Here is a 20,178-nt window from a genome sequence, read left to right on the forward strand (position 1 = left end):
TTACCGTATATGTACAGAAACATATATTTTCAGCAATTTCATAATACCATGATTTCAGAACCATAACACCTAGATACTCAGATATTCAGATAGATATTCAATTATACATATATTAAATATTCAGTCAGTTATTCAGATTTTCAGATCAGTTTTATAGGGTAATGGTTATTTCAAAAACATGGTAAAACAATAATATAGAAACAACAGTTACATATATAGTATCAAACTCTGATGGATCAGATTCATACAACAGAGCATGGTACCGTAGCTATTTTTAGTTCAAAGTGCAACCACATAACTCAGATAGTACGTGGATTTTCAGCAGTCAATCGTGCCTATGTTGTGGACAGGCTCCCCGTTAGTTACAGTTGAGGAGGCCGATATGACTTTTAGAGTTTAGTTGACTTATCCTGGTCGGCCAGTTAGGATAGGTCCCGCCTTCGGGCCGCACAACCCTGTCATGAGGGGTTAAATCATGACTTTCAGTTATTCATCTAGGGAAATTTTCCTAGTTATTATATATATATATATATATATATATATATATATTCTGATTTACAGAAATCGTAGACATACTTATAAATACTAGAAGTATTACGAATAAAATATTCAGAAAATCAGTTTATATTAAGCAACTTAGGTATGAGCTATATTGTAATATTTATACATGTTTTCTCAGACTCAATTATTTATGGTATTTCTAAATCAGTTTTCACAAATATATAAACTCACCTGCCACATACTAGTAATAGCATATTTCGTCTTACTGAGTGTTGTCTCATCCCAGTGATATAACATTTTTCAAGTGATCCAGTTAGGTGAGCAGATCAGGCTCGCAAATAGAGGGGACTACAGTACTGCCCTATTTGTAGGGTGAATGTTTTTGGGAAGTTATGTTTGAGTAGTCCTTAGGTCCAGATGAGGGTATTTTGGGAATGGATGTGTACGTATATTTTGGGAAATATTTTGACACACTGGTATTGTATATATATGGTAATGGTTGTATGTATTCTGCTTCTTACTACTTAGGTAGTTTATTGTGTCTCAGATTCCACATGTCCTAACTGGACCGTGATGTTGGGTTGATTTGAAATTAAAAGGTATCCAAGCCATGAAATTTTTTAGTTAATATGAAATATAAAAAAAAATGGCCTATAAAATCAGGTCGTTACAATTTGGTATCAAAGCTTAGGTTGCTAGGTTCTATAGACTTCAGAGTGCAGGGGAAGCAATACCAGAGTATAGGAAAGGATTTGAGGTTTTGTTCCGTAGTCTGAGTACAAGATTTCCATGGTGGTTTCTATGTCTTTCCTGGGGTGATGATTTCAGGAAAGCCATAGTAAACTATTGTCGAGTCTTGTGTTTAGGTTATAGGATTTGATTTTTAATTAAGATCAGGGAGGATAGTTAATAGTGAATATGAAATTTTAGTTGAATGAAATAAATTAGATTTTCTTGAGAGATAGTGTCCTTAAAATGTGTTCTTTGTATTTTTAGGATGGACCCAGGGAACAGTGGTACGAATACTGGAGATGATAGGGCAGGACCCCCCTATATGGGAGGTGGAGATACTGAGGTGGTATTGCACAACGTCATCTGCAGGTGATGGCTGAGATGGCTAGGAGCTTAGGCGAGTGTAGCTGCACGATCGAGCAGTTTATGTGGATGAAGCCCCCATTGTTTGCTGGAGGAGTTGACTCGATTGTGGCATTTGCGACATTCAAACTAATAGGAGAGGCAAAACACTGGTAGAGATCAGCGCGATTGATTAAGGAGTAGTGGCCGGATCTAGTGCTAGTGACATGGAGTCCATTCAAGGAGTTGTTCTTCAAGCGATATTTCCCTGCTATCGTTCGGAGCTCAAAGGCAGCAAAGTTTATGCACTTAGCTCAGGGGTAGATGACAGTATCACAGCACACAACTTGATTTATTAAGTTGTCTCGATTTACCCTGCATTTGGCACCGGACGAGGAGAAGAAGGTGAGAAAGTTTAAAGAAGGCCTAAGGCAGAACTTGTTTGAACAAGTTATTGGTTTTTGGGCTCAGACATTAGCGGAGGTCGTGGATAGGGTTGCGGTTATTGAGAGTGGCGTGTAGAGAGGCATCGCAACTCAAAGTCAGAGAAAGAGGTCTGCGCCTCAGAGTTTTCAGGTGGGTTTCGGTCAGGGCCTATGCAGAGGAGACCATTATAGGGGAGGTCAGAGGCAGATGATGGGACCTCGTGAGAATCAGGGGGTGCAGACCTACCCTGTGTGTCAGACATGTGGGAGGCGACATTTGAGATAGTGCTGGGCTGGGAGAGACGTCTGTTATCAGTGTAGAAGACCTAGCCACATGGCACGAGCATGTCCAAGACCTTTAATCCAAGTCCCAGCTCCCAGACCCTACTAGGAAGGTTACCAGGCATCTCGGGGAGGCCAGAAGATGAATGTAGCCCCGACAAGGGTATATGCGTTGACGCTAGGAGATGCTGAGGCAGCTGGAGATGTCGTTTTAGGTATCTTTACTGCTTTTTCATATCAAGTTGTTGTTTCATTTGACATAGGTACCACCCATTCTTTTGTATCATCAAGGTATGCTATGTTAGTTAGGATTGAAGCACAGTTGTTAGATGTTGAGTTGGGTGTAGTCATGCCGACTGGATCTACTGTGAGATGTAGGAAGGTACTTAGAAATTTTCTAGTGGCCATTTAAGGGAAAGTACTACCAGCTGATCTTGTGATATTAGACATGCAGGGGTTTGATGTAATATTGAATATGAATTGGCTGGCTACTAATCATGCCAATATTGACTGCCATGAGAAAGAAGTAATTTTTAGACCCCCTGGCGAGCAAAAATACAGATTTATTGGTTCATGTGTGCGTGCCTCGCCACCATTGGTATCAGCCATGCTAACAAACAGATTGCTCCTAGATGGAGGTTAATGGTTTATGGCTTTTGTAAATGAGTTGTCAGAAAATGAATTGAAACTTGACAGTACGCTAGTGGTAAGGGAATTTCCAGATGTTTTTCTAGAAGAGCTACCTAGGTTGCCTCCCAATCGCGAGGTATATTTTGCTATAGATTTACCTTCAGGGACAGTGCTGATCTCTAAGGCTCCTTAGTGTATGGCTCCAGCTAAACTAGGGGAAATAAAGGACCAGTTGCAGGATCTATTGAATAAAGGGTTTATCAGACCTAGCGTATCGCTGTGGGGAGCACCAGTGCTGTTCGTAAAGAAGAAAGACAGGTCTTTGAGGATGTGCATAGATTATAGAGAAATAAACAAGGTAACCATTAAGAACAGATATCCTCTACCCCGTATAGATGATTTATTTGATTAGCTTCAGGATACACGAGTCTATTCTAAGATCGATCTTAGATCAGGCTATCATTAGGTGAAGGTTAAAGCAGAAGACATCTTTAAAATAGCTTTTCGAACCAGATACGGGCACTACAAGTTTTTGGTGATGTCGTTCGGGTTGACTAATGCACCAACAGTATTTATAGATTTGATGAATCGGGAATTTCATCAATATCTATACCAGTTCATTGTGGTTTTCATTGATGATGTACTGGTCTATGCGAGGAGTTTTGAGGAACATGAGGCACACTTACGACTGGTACTTCAGACGTTCAGGGAAAAGAAATTATATGCCAAGTTTAGCAAATGTGAATTCTGGTTAGAGAAAGTTACATTTTTGGGGCATATTGTATCAGCGGATGGAATTTCAGTGGATCCCAATAAAATAGAGGCAGTGGTAAATTGGGAAAGGCAGAGAAATGTTTAGAAGATTAGGAGTTTCTTGGGACTGGCGGGATATTACCGTCTGTTTGTAGAGGGATTCTCAAGATTATCAGGGCCTTTGACGCGACTGACCAAGAAGAATGTCAAATTTGCATGGGATGATGAACGCGAGCAGAGCTTCCAGGAATTAAAACAATGGATCGTCATTGCACCAGTACTAATGATTCCATCTAAGGGTGATGACTATGTAATTTACAGTGACGCGCCTTTGAAAGGGTTGGGTTGTGTGTTGAAGCAGCATGGTAGGGTTGTAACTTATGCATCTCGATAGTTGAAAGAATATGAAAAGAACTATCCTACCCATGATCTGGAATTGGTTGCACTGGTACACGCGTTAAAGATTCAGAGGCATTACTTGTACAGCGAGAGAAGCGAGATATTCTCTGATCACAAAAGTTTGAAGTACTTTTTCATTCCAAATGAGCTAAACATGAGACAGAGGAGGTGGTTTGTTAGCTTTGGTGCAATTCCAAGAGGGGGGGTGAATTGGGTATTTAAAAATTATCACCTAGGTTAAACCAGATAAGCAGTATTACTTAACCTAGGGTCTGTCTATGCAAATGTAAATCTAATCATTTACAATATAACATACACGTGTAGTAAGTAAATTGTGGAAATGTAAAGAACACGCACGATTTGTTATCGGGGTTCGGCCAACTGTGCCTACGTCCCCGCCTCTAGCTCGCAAGCAAGAGGATTCCACTAATAGCTCACTTAAGGGTGGAGGGGCACCATTTACAACCAGGTCAAATTAACACAGTACTGACCTCAACCTTAACCAGGTCAATTAGCGGGGCTGACCTCAACCTACACGCCTTAACAGGACGACGCACTTAGCTTTCCTAACTAGGTCTAAGCCAATCCGGGACTATTCCAGAGCTAGTCTCCCTCTTCAGGCCCGTGCCTGGAAATACAACAAATGTGTATAAAATTTGTACATGGAAATATGCTTCTAGAAAAGCAGATGTGTGCACCAATACAGCTCAATCAATAAAGCAAGCACGAATGATATGTAGATATGCTCAGTGCTCTAATGTGTGCTAAACACTCAATCAAGTATGATAATCAATCAAGATCTAGAGTGTGTATCTAAGAAAGATTTGAAACACAATATTCGAATATCACCAAATCAGATCAGGGTTTCAAATATGCTAAGCAAGATAGATCAAACAAACTCAATACGATATTTCAATGTCTAAAGCACAATGGAGTTGTTTGAAAGATTAGCTTTTCACAAAAGGATTTTTGCACTCAAAATTTAGGTTTAGGTATCTTGCAACAACAATGCAAGAACCACAACCCTTAAAGTCTTCCCACACAAGATTTATCAAATGAAATCCTTGGAAGAACTTTAGGCTATACTCTCAAATAAAATCAATCAAACTTTATACCAAAAGAGAGTATTAGCTAGAAAGATTACGCACTATAACCTTATAGAAATACTCACAATGCTTAGAGAAATAAAGATTGAAGAGTATGTCAGTGTTTGTAAGAAGTTTTTGTCTAATATAGGGTTTTAAGAGTTGAGAGAGTTTTGCCCTAATCAAGTTTGCTAATCCTTGCTAATAATGATAAATGAATGGGTATATATAGGCAAAAAGGTATTTTTGACTATTGGGGACCTATTGGGCATTATTAAGAAAGTTTTAAATCATTTTAAAATAATTAACCCTGTTTAAAATATGTTCATCCGTGGTAAAAATCAGGACAACCCGAGAGGTCCGGTCGACCAAAAATGTTTCGGTTGACCAGGGGACTTTTGAACTGAGGTCTTGGTCGACTAGGAGAGGGCGATTTTCCAATTTTCCGAGTTTCGATCGATCAGGACATTTTGAACTGCCTAGTTCGGTCAACCAGACCGTTGGGAATTCTCCCAAGAACCCTTCAATCGACCAGGTAGTTGTCGTACAAAAGATCTTGGTCGACCAAATGGTCAACTGTTCACCCAGGAGGGTTTTGGTCGACCAGGGCCTTTTGAACTATAGGATTCGGTCGACCGAGTGGTCAATCTTTGACCCAGGGAGGTTTCGGTCGACCAGGGCTTCTTGAACTACATGTTTCGGTCGACCGGGTGGTCAAAAATGTTGACCAAAAGGAGTTTCGGTCGACCGTAGTGAAGGCTCGGTCGACCGGCCACTACTTTTCTACATAGACACTATTCAGTGTTTTGGCCATAGCTTTTCCTATACAACTCCAAATTGGATGTTCTTGATACCAATAGAAAGGTAAGAGAAAATCCCACAATTTTCATGTTGAACACATTTTAAGAAAATGAATTTTGTCTTGAAAAAAATGTCCATCAATGAGACGGAAGAAACATGAAGGGAGTTTTTCTCTTACGGACACGTTTCAGTGTTTTGGCCATAACTTTTTCTGAGTAACTCCAATTTGGACGTTCTTGGTATCAAACTCAAGCTATGGTAAAATGCCACAATTTTAATTTTGAACATGATTTGATATGACATCCAATTGAGTAAGAAAATTGTTCATTTCAAACATTCGGTCGACTGGCCGGTTGACCGACCCCTTTGAAAATTTTAGTTTTTGCCTTCTTTTAACTTTAAAACCATTTAAAAACCTTTGTATAAGTTAGGCATTTTATGACAAAAGTTTTTCATGTTATTTGGAGGTCCTATGGTCAATCTAAGGTCAATTTGAGCATACCTACCTATCATGCATGATGCAAATTATTACAAGCCATATGAGTATACAGTCCATAATAAAATTACATCCCAGAATGAAGAAATTGAAAAATAAATATAAATGCATCACAAGGTTCTTCATTCATCGGCACGAACACCGCACGCCATCATAATAAGTCTTTTAGTCCTGAAGCGCGCACAAGGTGAACCTGCATGCAATTCTCAGTACAACCATTAGTACCAAGAGCATTTGTCATAATCAAAACTGGGTGTGACCAATCAATTCAACATTGGTTGGAACTTATTAAGGATTATGATTGCACCATCAGCTACCACCCAGGAAAAACAATTGTAGTGGCTGATGCACTGAACTGTAAATCAGAAGGTACAATGTAATTAGAAGCAGTAATTCAACACCCAATTAATTCAGATGGACTTGGAAAGGCTCAGCATAGAGTTAGTGGAGGATGATCCTTAAGCATTTATTGCCAACCTAGTTGTGCAGCCTACGTTATATGAAAAGATTAAAGCTGCTCAGGGAAATGACCCAGAATTAGCAAAGGTGATATCCAGAGTATATGATGGTCAGGGAGAGGAGTTCAGCATTTCTGATGACGGGGTTTTAATGTTCCGTTCCAGGTTATATGTGCCTGTAGATGATGATATTAGGAGAATGATTTTTGAGGAGGCTCACAGATCTCTATACACAGTTCATCTTGGAAGTACTAAAATGTATAAGAATTTGCGAGAGTATTTCTAGTGGAGTGACATGAAGAGGGGGATCGCCGAATTTGTGCAGCAGTGCTTAACATGCCAGCAGGTTAAGACTGAGCACCAAAGGCTAGAAGGGCAGTTGCAGCCACTTTACATCCCTGAGTGGAAGTGGGACCACATATCCATGGATTTCGTTACTGGGCTACCGCCGTTGCTGCATGGTCAGAACATCATCTAGGTAGTTATTGATCGGTTGAAAAAATTAGCCCACTTTTTATCTATTAAATTTAGCTACTCATTGAATAAATTGGCAGAGATCTATATTGAAGAGATTGTTCGAAACCAAAGGGTGCTAGTATCTATAGTCTCGGACCGTGACCTACAGTATACATCGCGATTTTCGAAGAGCTTGCAGGAGGCTTTGGGGTCTCAATTAGCATTCAGCACTGTTTTTCATCCTTAGACAGATGGTCAGATAGAAAGAGCAATCCATGTACTTGAGGATATGCTGCGAGCGTATGTATTAGATTTCGGGGGTAGTTGGACCCAATATTTGCTGCTGGTTGAATTTGCCTATAATAACAGCTATCAGGCCAGCATTGGCATGGCACCTTACGAGGTGCTTTATGGTAGAAGGTGTCGTTCTCCTTTATATTGGGATGATCTAGGTGAGAGGCGAGTTTTGGGGCCATAAATAGTGTGACAGGCATACGATAAAGTCCAACTTATTCGAGATAGAATTAGTGCAGCTCAAAGTTGGCAGAAAAGTTACGCAGATACTTGCCATCGGGATTGGAATTTAAAGTGGGTGACCATGTTTTTTTTAAAGTAGCACCATTGAAGGGAGTCATGAGGTTTGGTAAGAAGGGTAAGTTGAGCCCTAGGTTTATTGGCCTGTTGGAGATACTTAAGAAGGTTGAGTCAGTTGCCTATCGGCTAGCTTTACCACCAGCTTTGTTCAAAATACATGACGTATTTCATGTTTCTATGTTAAGGAAATATGTCCTTGATCCTTCCCATGTCATCAGATATGCAGAATTAGAACTCAGTGATGCTTTAGTTTATGAGAAAATTCCAATATAGATCTTAGACAGGAAGGAGCAGGAATTGCGCAGTAAGAAAATACCACTAGTAAAAGTCCTGTGGAGGAATCACGCAGTGGAGGAAGCTTCTTGGGAGCTTGAAGAGGAAATCAAATAGAAATACCCACACCTGTTTAGTAGGGTACAATAGTGATTTGTAAAGTTCAAATAATAATGGTTTTATTTTGTTTAGTACAGAGTAATGAATGTGTAATTGTAATTTAGAATATAGGATAAGTAGTGTTTTGGTTTTGGGAGAATTTTCTTTTATGAGTATATTTTTAATCTCCCAGAACTGCTTATGTAACCACGGTATTCCTCAGCCATAAGTGAGGGTTAGCAATAAAATAAGTAGCCTATTTATTGCTAAGAATGGTGCTCAATACAGATAGTGAATTTCGAGGACGAAATTTTTATAAGGAGAGGAGAATGTAGAGACTCGAAGAATTATAGTATTAACTAATAAAATAAAAGAGGAAAATGAAATTTAAAATGGGGGAAAAACAGGGTTCGTCGACGAACCTACTAGCTTCGTCGATGAAATCCTTATTGGATTCGTCGTACGCCACGTGTTCCGTCAATGAAAGATTATTGAAAGGGGTAATTTTAGAGCCTGAAATTCATCGATGAAGGTTATGAGTTCGTCGAAGAACTTCCTTCTTGGCTTCATTGACGAAGTGACGTGTTTCGTCAATGAAGGCAAGTGTATAAGTATGCCAAACTCGGATTTTCAACGCAAAAAATTACATGCAGCTCTCACTCACTCTCTCTCTCTCTCTCTCTCTCTCTCTCTCTCTCTCTCTCTCTCTGACTTCGTCAACTCTACCTTATCTCTAGCTTTTTGGCCTGGTTCTTCATCGGTTCAACTATCGGAAGCTGCCACGTTACTCCTAGGAAGATTCTCTTCAAATCTGCTGAAATAATTGGTTGGTTAAGCCAACTTGGGCACCATCCCAATTTTAGGGTAAGTAGATTATTTGGGTATTTTCAGTATTAGTAGGCTTATTTGAGTTGATATTTTGTATTATATGAGAATATACTGGAGTTTTGTGAAGTAAAAATCAGGGTATTATATTTTCAGGAATAAGGTGTGTCGGCCTAACTGAGCTTTTCAATCTTATTTTGATGATAACAAAATGAATGATGTTTTAACATATGTTGTTGAGTGGTTTTATTTCAGGACAAAGCCAAAGGACACTCATGGTTAATCATGGAAGTAAGCTAGAGATCAAAGTCAATCAAGTGAAAGCTTTTCAGTATATTGAATCAATGAACAACAAATGAAGTGTTTAAAGGCCAAGCAGATCTTGAAGTAAAGACTGAACCTCAAGAGGCTGCAAGACTTAGTGATTAAGGAGATCATGCTTAGAAGGATATTTGTAAGTGCTTCAAGTCATTACCATTTAGATATATGAAACTCTTTAAGATACAAAGACTTAGAGACCAACACTTGAAAAACCCTTGAAAATGTTTTTGAAAAGTTATAATTGAGTTTTTTAAGTAAACTAGTTTTTAAAAGATCAAAAATAAAAAATATTTGAAAAAAGAAGACTACCCAGCCGACTGACCATTTTTTAACATGGTTCAGTCAGCCGATTGATAGGAAACCTATAGCAAAATTAACTGTCTAGCCGACTGACTCGATGAACTGAAAACACCCAGCCGATTGACAATACCCAGCTGACTGATTATTTTGAACGTGGTTCAATCAGCCGACTGACAATTTATCAGAATTATTTTTTGAGAGACAGAATGGTGTCAGCCGCCTATCTAGCTAACTGACTAGTACAAAAAGTGACCTAGTTGAGTGAGTCAGTCGACTGACTCTGTGGAGGATTTTTGAATTTCAAACTTACGGGAAGATTTTCAAAATTGATTTTATGATTTAATATTTGTTAAAAAGTTACCTAAACGTTCCATGTTAAATGAGGAAACTTTTTTTTTTAAAAAAAGTCTATAAATACCTCCATTGCTAAATGAAAAATACACTCAAGCAATACATGCTTTCTATGCTAAAGTTCTCTTAAAGCTCATTCTTGCTCACACTATTGTTAGGGGAAAACTCTACAAAATTGCTGGATTAAAAAAAGGTTTGGTTTTAAGTTGCATTTAAAATCTTTACATCAATAAGAAAGAACCATTGGTGACTTCTAAACCTTAAGCTTCACATTTTCTATTTATTTTTGGTTTTGAAATACGATTAGTGATTTAACTTGTACAACTTGCTCTGTGTTTGTGAGTGTTTTTGTACGCAGATATTCATTCCTCTTTCCTTGATCTTTGACGGTTCAAGGTATAGTTGGACCATTGTACCAAGCATAGGTTGTTGCTTGGAGAGGTTTCTCTTCCTGAAAAAGAGATTGGTTATTGTAAAGGTTTTTGTTCCACCAAGAAGGTATAGTGAAATCCTTATGTGGTTGACCTAAGGCGAGGACGTAGGCTGGGGTAAGCCGAACCCCGTAAAAGCAGCGGTGTCACTCTCTTTCCCTTACTCTTTTTAAATCCCAGCAAAATATAAACTGTGTGGATGTTGAATCAATCATAAAAATAACGTATATTGGAAATTAAATAAACCAAAGCTTAATTCGTTCTTGGGCTTGCGGAAACCAAAAGGGAGAACATTGGTTAATCGATATTTTGCTAAAACCGTAAGGAAGTACGTTGATTGGTTAACAACCCAAACCTATTAGCTGAAGGTTTATTTGAATTCTAATTTTTGAAAAAGTGATTGGATGTTATTTTAAAGTTCAAAGGCCAACAACAGGACTTGCACATTCATATACAAGGCTGCAGAATATTGTAAATCAAATATTGATTACTTGTGTCGTGGTTGTTTGGTTTGAATAGTTAATCAATTGGTTGTGTATATTGTGGTTGTGGATTGAATAGAAGAAGTAAGTGTTTGTGTGGGTTGCCTAATCAACCATAATATAAGAAATCTTTAAAAGATTGTAAAAAGTTAAGAACTCATAAAAAGACTAAGGATTTTTAAATAACCCAATTCACCCCCCTCTTGGGACTATACCTTAGGTTTCAAGGTGTTTTGGAGACTTTGCAGGTAAGGGTTGAGGACCCTAGAGGGTGGTATTTTAGGAACCCAGGTAAAATGATATATGAATTATAGTTTAGGAATTGTGCATATGTGGATTTGGAGAAATATGTATATGACAATTATCTAAGTGAATTCAGTTGTTTGATTGGGAAATTATACATGTGCTATTTCAGGATGTCGAAATTATGAATGTCACACACGTGGGATTGTAAATAGTAGTTAGTGCTCAGGTAGTCAGGTAAGGGAAATATGCTATGCTAGGAATTTTAGTATGATTATCAATAGAAATTACATGTTTTAACAGAATATTATTATTCAGATTATAGAATATTTGTATAACAGAAAATACAGATTTTAGAGCATGTGGATTTTATATATTTAAATCGTGTGGCATGAGCTTATAGAAAATTTGCACAGTATTTATGCAACTATAAATACCATGTTTTACAATATATTAGTAGAAAATATTATGGGATATATATGTCTTATAGAATGATGAATCTTTAGTACACATACAGATAGAAATTATATAGTATATTCATAAACATGATTTACCGTATATGTACAGAAACATATATTTTCAGCAATTTCAAAACACCATGATTTCAAAATCATAACACCCGGATACTCAGATATTCAAACAGATATTCAGTTATACAGATATTAAATATTCAGTTAGTTATTCAGATTTTCAGGTCTTTAGATCAGTTTTATAGGGTTATGGTTATTTCAAAATCATGGTAAAACAGTAATATAGAAACAACAGTTACATATATAGTATCAGACCATGATGGACTAGATTCAGATAGCAGAGCACGGTATCGTAACTATTTTCAGTTCAGAGTGCAATCACATAACTCAGATAGTATGTGAATTTTTCGCAATCGATCGTCTCTATGTTGTGGATAGGCTCCCCTTCAGTTACGGTTGAGGAGGCCGATATGACTTTTGGAGTTTAGTTGACTTATCCTGGTTGGCCAACCAGGATAGGTCCCGCCTTCAAGCCGCACAACCCTGTCATAAAGGGTTAAATCATGACTTTCAGTTATCCATCTAGGGAAATTTTCCCAGTTATTATATATAAATATATATATATATATATTCTGATTTACAGAAACCATAGACATACTTATAAATACTAGAAGTATTATGAATAAAATATTTAGAAAATCAGTTTATGCTAAGCAACTTACGTATGAGCTATATTGTAATATTTATACGTGTTTTCTTAGACTCAATTAATTATGGTATTTCTAAATCAGTTTTTACAAATATATAAACTCACCTGCCACACACTAGTAATAACATATTTCATCTTACTGAGCGTTGTCTCATCCCAGTGATATAATATTTTTTAGGTGATCCAGTTAGGTAAGCAGATTAGGCTCGCAAATAGAGGGGACTACAGTACTGCCCTATTTGTAGGGTGAGTGTTTTTGGGAAGTTATGTTTGAGTAGTCCCTAGGTCCAGATGAGGGTATTTTGGGAATGGATGTATATGTATATTTTGGGAAATATTTTGACACTCTGGTGTTGTATATATATATATATATATATATATATATATGGTTATGGTTGTATGTATTCTGCTTCTCGCTGCTTAGGTAGTTATTGTGTCTCAGATTCCACGGATCCTAATTGGACTGTGATGTTGGGTTGATTTGAAATTAAAAGGTATCTAAGCCGTGAAATTTTGCAGTTAATATGAAATATAAAAAAAAAATAGCATGTAAAATCAAGTTGTTACACAAGAGGGGGGGTGAATTGGGTGATTAAAAATTTAAGCTAACACTTAAAATATTTTTTACCACAATATAAACAAGTGTTCTAAGTATGCAAAGGCTATCAATAATCACAATAAATGTACATGAATGCAAATGTGCTAAAATTAAAGAGTTAAGGGAAAAGAAAACAAAACTAAGTTTTTACAAGGTTCGACAATACTTGCCTACGTCCTTACCTTAAGAAAATTGCTTAAGGATTCCACTAACCACTCCATCAATAGGTGGAGATGCCTCACTCCTTCACTAGGCAGAGATGCCTTTACAATCCCTCCTTCACTAGGCAGAAATGCCTTTACAATCTCTCTTTCACTAGGCAGAGATGCCTTTATAGTCCCTCAAGTGAAAATACCCCTTTCCTTTACAATCCCTAAAGTGAAAATACCCCTTTCGCTTGACACGATTTAGTCTCGAATCGTTAATGTACAATGTGAAATCAAGATAATTGGTGTACAATGATTGCTCCTAAATTGAGTTGATAAGTATAGTGAAAAATGACACACTAATACACTCTCAAATGAATAAGAATGAAGCTCAAAGGAGTAACTAAAGGTTCTCTAAGATTTAAAGAGCAAGAGAGAAAATGAACACTTGAATGATGAACTAAAAGAATGCGAAGTACTTGAAAATGATTTTCACTAAAGATCAAATTATTATCTTCCTTGCTAAATGATACCAATAATAATACCATACATAGAACAAGTTTAGAAGCCTTGTATTTATAGGCAAAATTGGTTGTTGGACGAGTTTAACAATTTAATATTTTGAAAAACTAGCCATTTATAGCCATTAGGTTAATAATTCCCACAGGTTCGATCGGCTGGCCTAGAGTTCGATCACCTAAACTACTTGGAGTACCAATGCAAGACCAGTAGCAACTTGGTCAACTGAGTCCCTTGCTTCAAGCACTCGAACTACATGGAGCAGCAAAACCCTTAGTTTTTCATTCCAAAATTGATTTTAACACTGTGAAATAATTTTTACACTATTATAAAATGATTTTTCATGAAATTTAGAGTGCCTAGAGTCCAACTAAGGTCACCTATAAGTTTCATCACATTATCAAGGGTATTGTACTCACATAGGTCCTACTTGCAATATACATTAAAAAAAAATATCCAAGTCTTCAAGCTTGGTCTTTATAAACTCTATGATCATAGCTAAATAAAATCATCTTGTACACTTCATGGCTTCCAATTTGCATTTGTTATTGTACTTAAAACCTGAATTCTTGTGAACACACTTAATAGCACAATTAGATGCCTTAATTTTTCATTATCAAAATGGGATGAAACCTTGATAGGCCAGCAGAGTGCATTGTTGGGGTTCCATCAGAGGAAGAAGGCCAGTGATGAGAGTTCACAAGGTAAAGGGCTTGTGATGAAGCGGAACTAGGATTGTTGGAGAAGCAAGTTCTGGAATGGACCAAGAAACAACAAGGCTCGGTCCAATTTTAGGAAGGGGAAGGACGTGCAGTGTTTTAAGTGCAGGAAAATGAGGCACATAAACCTCGATTGTCCGGAAAGGAAGAAGGGAAATACTGAAAATAAAGAGGGTTCATCAAACATGGCGAATGTAGCAGAAGAAGGAGACTCAGGGAGTGGTGATGGTGATATGCTTTTGATTTTATCTGGTTAAGATGGTATCATGGATTCTTGGATCTTAGATTCAGCTTGCTCGTATCACATGATGCCTAAAAAAGACTGGTTCACCACTTACAGGTTGGTAAATTTAAGGTACCGATTTGATGGGGAATGATGTTTCATGCAAAATTGTCAGGATAGGGAATATCAGAATCAAAATTTTTGATGGTGTAGTGAGGCCGTTATATGAGGTTAGACACATACCAAAATTAAGAAAGAATTTGATTTCATTAGACACTTTAGACTATAACGGGTTTAGTTACAAGTCTAAAAGTGGAGTAATGAAGGTGAGTAAGCGTGCTCTGACTATGATAAAGGGGCAAAAAGTACCAGGGAATATATACACACTATTGGGTACTACAGTTGTAGGTAAAGCTACAGCGTAGAGTCTGAGTAGGATGATATGACCTTGTCGCATATGTAGTTACGAGAATATGGGTGAGTGTGGAATGATGGAGTTTCATAATAGAAATCTTCTGAAACGGGTCAAATTATGTAAGTTGAGTTTTTGCAGGTTTTGTGTTCTGGGAAAACAAAACAAGGTGTAGTTGTCACGCCCCGAACCCAGAAATGGAACCTAGGAGTGATAATGTAATCTAACCCATCTCTGTATCCAACAAAATCATCCAAAGATACAGAACAATGAATGAGGGTCCAACCCCGTGGGGTTCCCAGGCACCCTATACACATTCATATACAACAGAATATATGCAGTGGAAGAAGGTCATTCTATACATAATTGGTACCATACCAGAGTCTATACAATAGGAGTCCAAGCTCCATAGCATAAAACATAACCCAGTTATCAACCATACTTCATTCTATACATAATTGGTACCATACCAGAGTCTATACAATAGGAATCCAAGCTCCATAGCATAAAACATAACCTGGTTATCAACCATACTCCAAAATGACAACTCGAGAACAAAAGTCCTAGCACTTACCCAAGCGCTATCCGCGGTACACCGACCACTATGCTCCTACACCAAGAAGCTAGATCCGGTTACCCGAAGGACCTAAAAATATGTACGTACAGCAGGGGTGAGACACCTTTTCATAAGGAAGAATATAGGTTATATCGGTGTGTGGCATTCGAGTGTTATCATGATACACAACACATACACAGTTAAATGCAGTTCCAGTACTAGTTTCACAATAGTACACACAACACACACACACATGATCAAGCAACCCAGTGTCGTCACACCCTTTGGCACGAAGTTGACCTGTGATACCCAGTGTCAGCCCGTAGCTGACCCACGATACATGGCGTCCTTGGTACATGGCTAGTCCCAGACTCGCATGGCATTGACCGGTACAAACTAGTGGATCCACACCCTTCGATGATTAGCCAGTAAGGCTCACGCCCTTGGATATAGAGTTGGACACTCTTGCCAAACATGGTCTAGCGATTTCATACGCCCATGGATATAGAGCCGGACACTCTCAGTACCTGGAACAACTCAGAACCCAGTTCCAATTGCATTCCACAAAACACAACTATGCATGCTCATATAACCAAACATACCACACCCATTTAGTAATCTAAAATCATGGTTTTCCAAACATATACAGTTTAAATAAAGTCAAGACATGACCTTCCCTATTACACAGTATAAATCACCATATACATACGATTTTCAACAAAACCAATGATGCAACCCAATTCCCCCTTTTTCCAAAAATTGTAACATGAAAAACCCATAATTTTACTCGTCAGATCCCCCCAAATAAGTAACTAAAACACACACAGGACCGTGAACCACAGTTCTATTGAGTCCGATTTCAAAAATAACCGACATAAACTGAATCTTGTTACCTTTTCCCCAAATGGCAAATTCCGAACTGCAAGGCCCCTAAATAGCGAACCGAGTTCCAAAACCTACAACATATAGTATAAAATATACTCACGACTCCATTCTCTACAAAATTACTGGAACAAAAATGAAAACCGAGCCTTACCTAGATTTTATGCCTAAACACGAAAATACCCAAACCGAAAATCCGATCCGTAGAACTTATAGAGAATCCTTTCATGATCCTTGTGGTAACCTCAGATTAACGATTCTCATGATGAACGGTGAAGAAATCTAAAGAGATAGAGAGTCGACTGAGTTTCTAGAGAGATAGAGAGAGAAAATGATATTTCTTAGCTGAGAAGAAATGAAAATATCTATTTATAGTACCCTTAACTCAGCTGTTCTCCTCGACGAATTATGTCCTCGTTGACGAGGCCTTATAGTCTTCTCGTCGACGAGACCATAACCTCGTTGACGAGCCTGAGATTTCTAGATTTCCAAAACCCCTCGACTTCTCCTCGTCGATGAACCCCTGATACTCGTCGCCGAGTATCCTTAAGACTTCATCGAGGAACTTTAGATTCGTCGACGAGGCCTGCTTAATTTACCTTCTTACCCCTCATTTAATTAATTAAAACCCACCTATCACGAATCAAGTTCTTACAATCTCCTCTCCTTACAAAAATTTTGTCCTCAAAATTTGTCATCTCTCATTCACAAAATCAACATATCAGCAAATACATACACGCAATTCTAGAAAGAAACTGGTGACTACTACAACACAACCCCATCACAATAGATACATACCCTCACTTATGGCGAAGGAATACCGTGGTTATATATACAACCGTCTCAAGAATTCACAATAACATACACTCCCATGACTAACCACCTATCCCAACCCAAAGTAAAGAAATGTACATATACTTAGAACAACCGTGGATACTTCCGGCGTATTTCCTTTTCTACTTCCCAAGAAGCTTACTCAACCTCGTGATTCTGCCACAATACCTTCACTAACGATATATCCTTGGTGCGAAGCATCTGAACTTTACTGTCCAGAATCTGAATAGGTACTTCCTCATACACCAAAGTATCCCCAATCTCCACATCCTCATAGCTAATAACATGTGAAGGATCCAATACGTACCTCCTCAACATGGATACATGAAACACATCGTGGATCTTCGAGAGCGTTGGGGGTGGTGCAATCCTGTCGGTTACCGGACCCACTCACTCAAGAACCTCGAATGGTCTAATATACCTCGAGCTTAGCTTGCTCTTCTTCCCAAATCTCATCACTTGTTTCATCGGAGCGATTCTCAGAAATACCTTACCCCCCACCTCGAACTCTAACACATGGCGGAAAACATCTGCGTAGCTCTTCTGTAGACTCTGAGCTGATTTAATCCTCTCCAAGATCAAACCTACCTTCTCAGACGCCTGCTGCATAAGTTCAGGTCCTAACACTTGACGTTCACCAACCTCATTCCAATACATAGGAGATCAACACCTCCGATCATACAAAGCCTCGAATGGTGCCATCCCGATACTCGTTTGGAAGCTGTTGTTATAAGCGAACTCTACTAGTGGCATACACTGTATCCAGCTACCACTAAAGTCTAACACACAAGCTCGCATCATATCTTCTAATATCTGTATCGTCCTCTCCGACTGTCCATCAGTTTGGGGGTGGAACGATGTATTGAAAGTAAGCTTCATCCCTAGTGCCTCCTATAAACTTGACCAGAATTGAGAAGTAAATCTTGGATCTCGATCTGATACGATGGACACCGGTACTCCATGCATTCTCATAATCTTATGCACATACATATCTGTTAGCCTACTCAAAGGATAGCTAACCTTCATTAGTAAGAAGTGAGCAGATTTCGTCAACTTGTCCACGAAAACCCAGATAGCATTCTGCCCGTGAAGTACTGGTAGCAATTCAGTCACAAAATCCATGGAAATATGCTCCCATTTCCACTCTGGAATAGGCAAAGGCTGCAACGGCCCTACTGACCTCTGAAGTTCAGCTTTCACTTGCTGACACGTCTAACACTACTACTCTACGAACTGAGCAATCTGCCTCTTCATACCAGACCACTAGAAGGTCTCACGCAAGTCACGAAACATCTTTGTGCTACCGAGATGTACCATATACAAAGAGTGATGCGCTTCCTCCAGAATTGTCCTTCTGATCTCGTCGTCGTTTGAAACACATAACCTGGTCCCAAACCTCAACACACCTCCCTCAGAGATGTTAAAATCCACAATTAGTCCCTGCTGCACCCTTCCCACAACCTCTGTCAACCCCGCATCACCAGCCTGTGCGACTTTTATACGCTCAAACAAAGTCTGCTGAACTACCAAGCTAGCAATGAAAGCCTGATAATCCCCAGACCCTAACTCTATACCCGAGCTTTCCATATCCTATTTGATGTGACATTGAGCTATAACTACAGATACATTCGTAGGTTCCGACTTTCAACTCAACGCGTCAGCTACCACATTAGCCTTCCCCGGGTGATAACTGATATTGCAATCATAGTCTTTAATCAACTCAAGCCACCGTATCTACCTCATATTCAACTCCTTCTACGTGAAAAAGTACCTGAGGCTTTTGTGATCAGTGAAAATCTCGCATTGCACGCCATACAAATCGTGTCGCCAGATCTTCAGTGCATAGACAATAGCAGCCAACTTCAAATTATGCATAGGGTACTTCCCGTATTCCTTCAGTTGCTGAGAAGCATACGCTATTACCTTACCTTGCTACATAAGCACACACCCCAAACCCTTCAGAGACGCGTCGCTATAAATCACAAACCCATCATCTCCCGAAGGAATGGTCAAAATCGGAGCAGTGACTAGTCGGTGCTTCAACTCCTGAAAATACTGTTCGCAATCACTAGTCCACTTAAAATTCACTCACTTTCTGGCCAATCGAGTTAGAGGACCAGATAGTTTAGAGAAACCTTCCACAAATCGATGATAATAACTCGCCAGTCCTAGAAAACTCCAAACCTCTTGCACATTCTTCGGCCTTACCTAGTCAACCACTGCTTCAATCTTTCTAGGATCAACTGATATACCGTCACCAGTCACCACTTGGCCTAAGAATGTAACCTGATCCAACCAAAATTTACACTTCTTCAGTTCAGCATACAACTTCTTCTCCCACTGAATTTGTAATACTAACCTCAGATGGCTTTCATGCTCTTCTGAACTCCTCGAGTATACCAAAATGTCATGAATGAACACCACTACGAACCGATCCAGGTACTCATGAAAAATCCTATTCATAAGATCCATAAATACTGCCGGAGCATTCGTTAACCCAAAAGGCATGACTGAGAACTCGTAGTGGCCGTATTTGGTTTGGAAAGCTGTCTTCGCAACATCTTTGGATCGAACCCTCACCTGATGATACCCTGACTGTAGATCAATCTTCAAAAAGACCTACGTACCCTGCAACTGGTCAAAGAGATCATCTATACGAGGCAAAGGATAGCGATTCTTCACAGTTACCTTATTAATCTCACGGTAATCAATGCACATCCACATCGACCCATCCTTCTTCTTCACAAACAATACTGGAGCTCCCCAGGGCGAAACTCTAGGTCAAATGAAACCCCTATACAGTAATTCCTATAACTGCTCCTTCAACTCCC

Source organism: Malania oleifera, chromosome 1, assembly GCF_029873635.1.
Source record: "Malania oleifera isolate guangnan ecotype guangnan chromosome 1, ASM2987363v1, whole genome shotgun sequence".
In the NCBI taxonomy this organism is placed as follows: Eukaryota; Viridiplantae; Streptophyta; class Magnoliopsida; order Santalales; family Ximeniaceae; genus Malania; species Malania oleifera.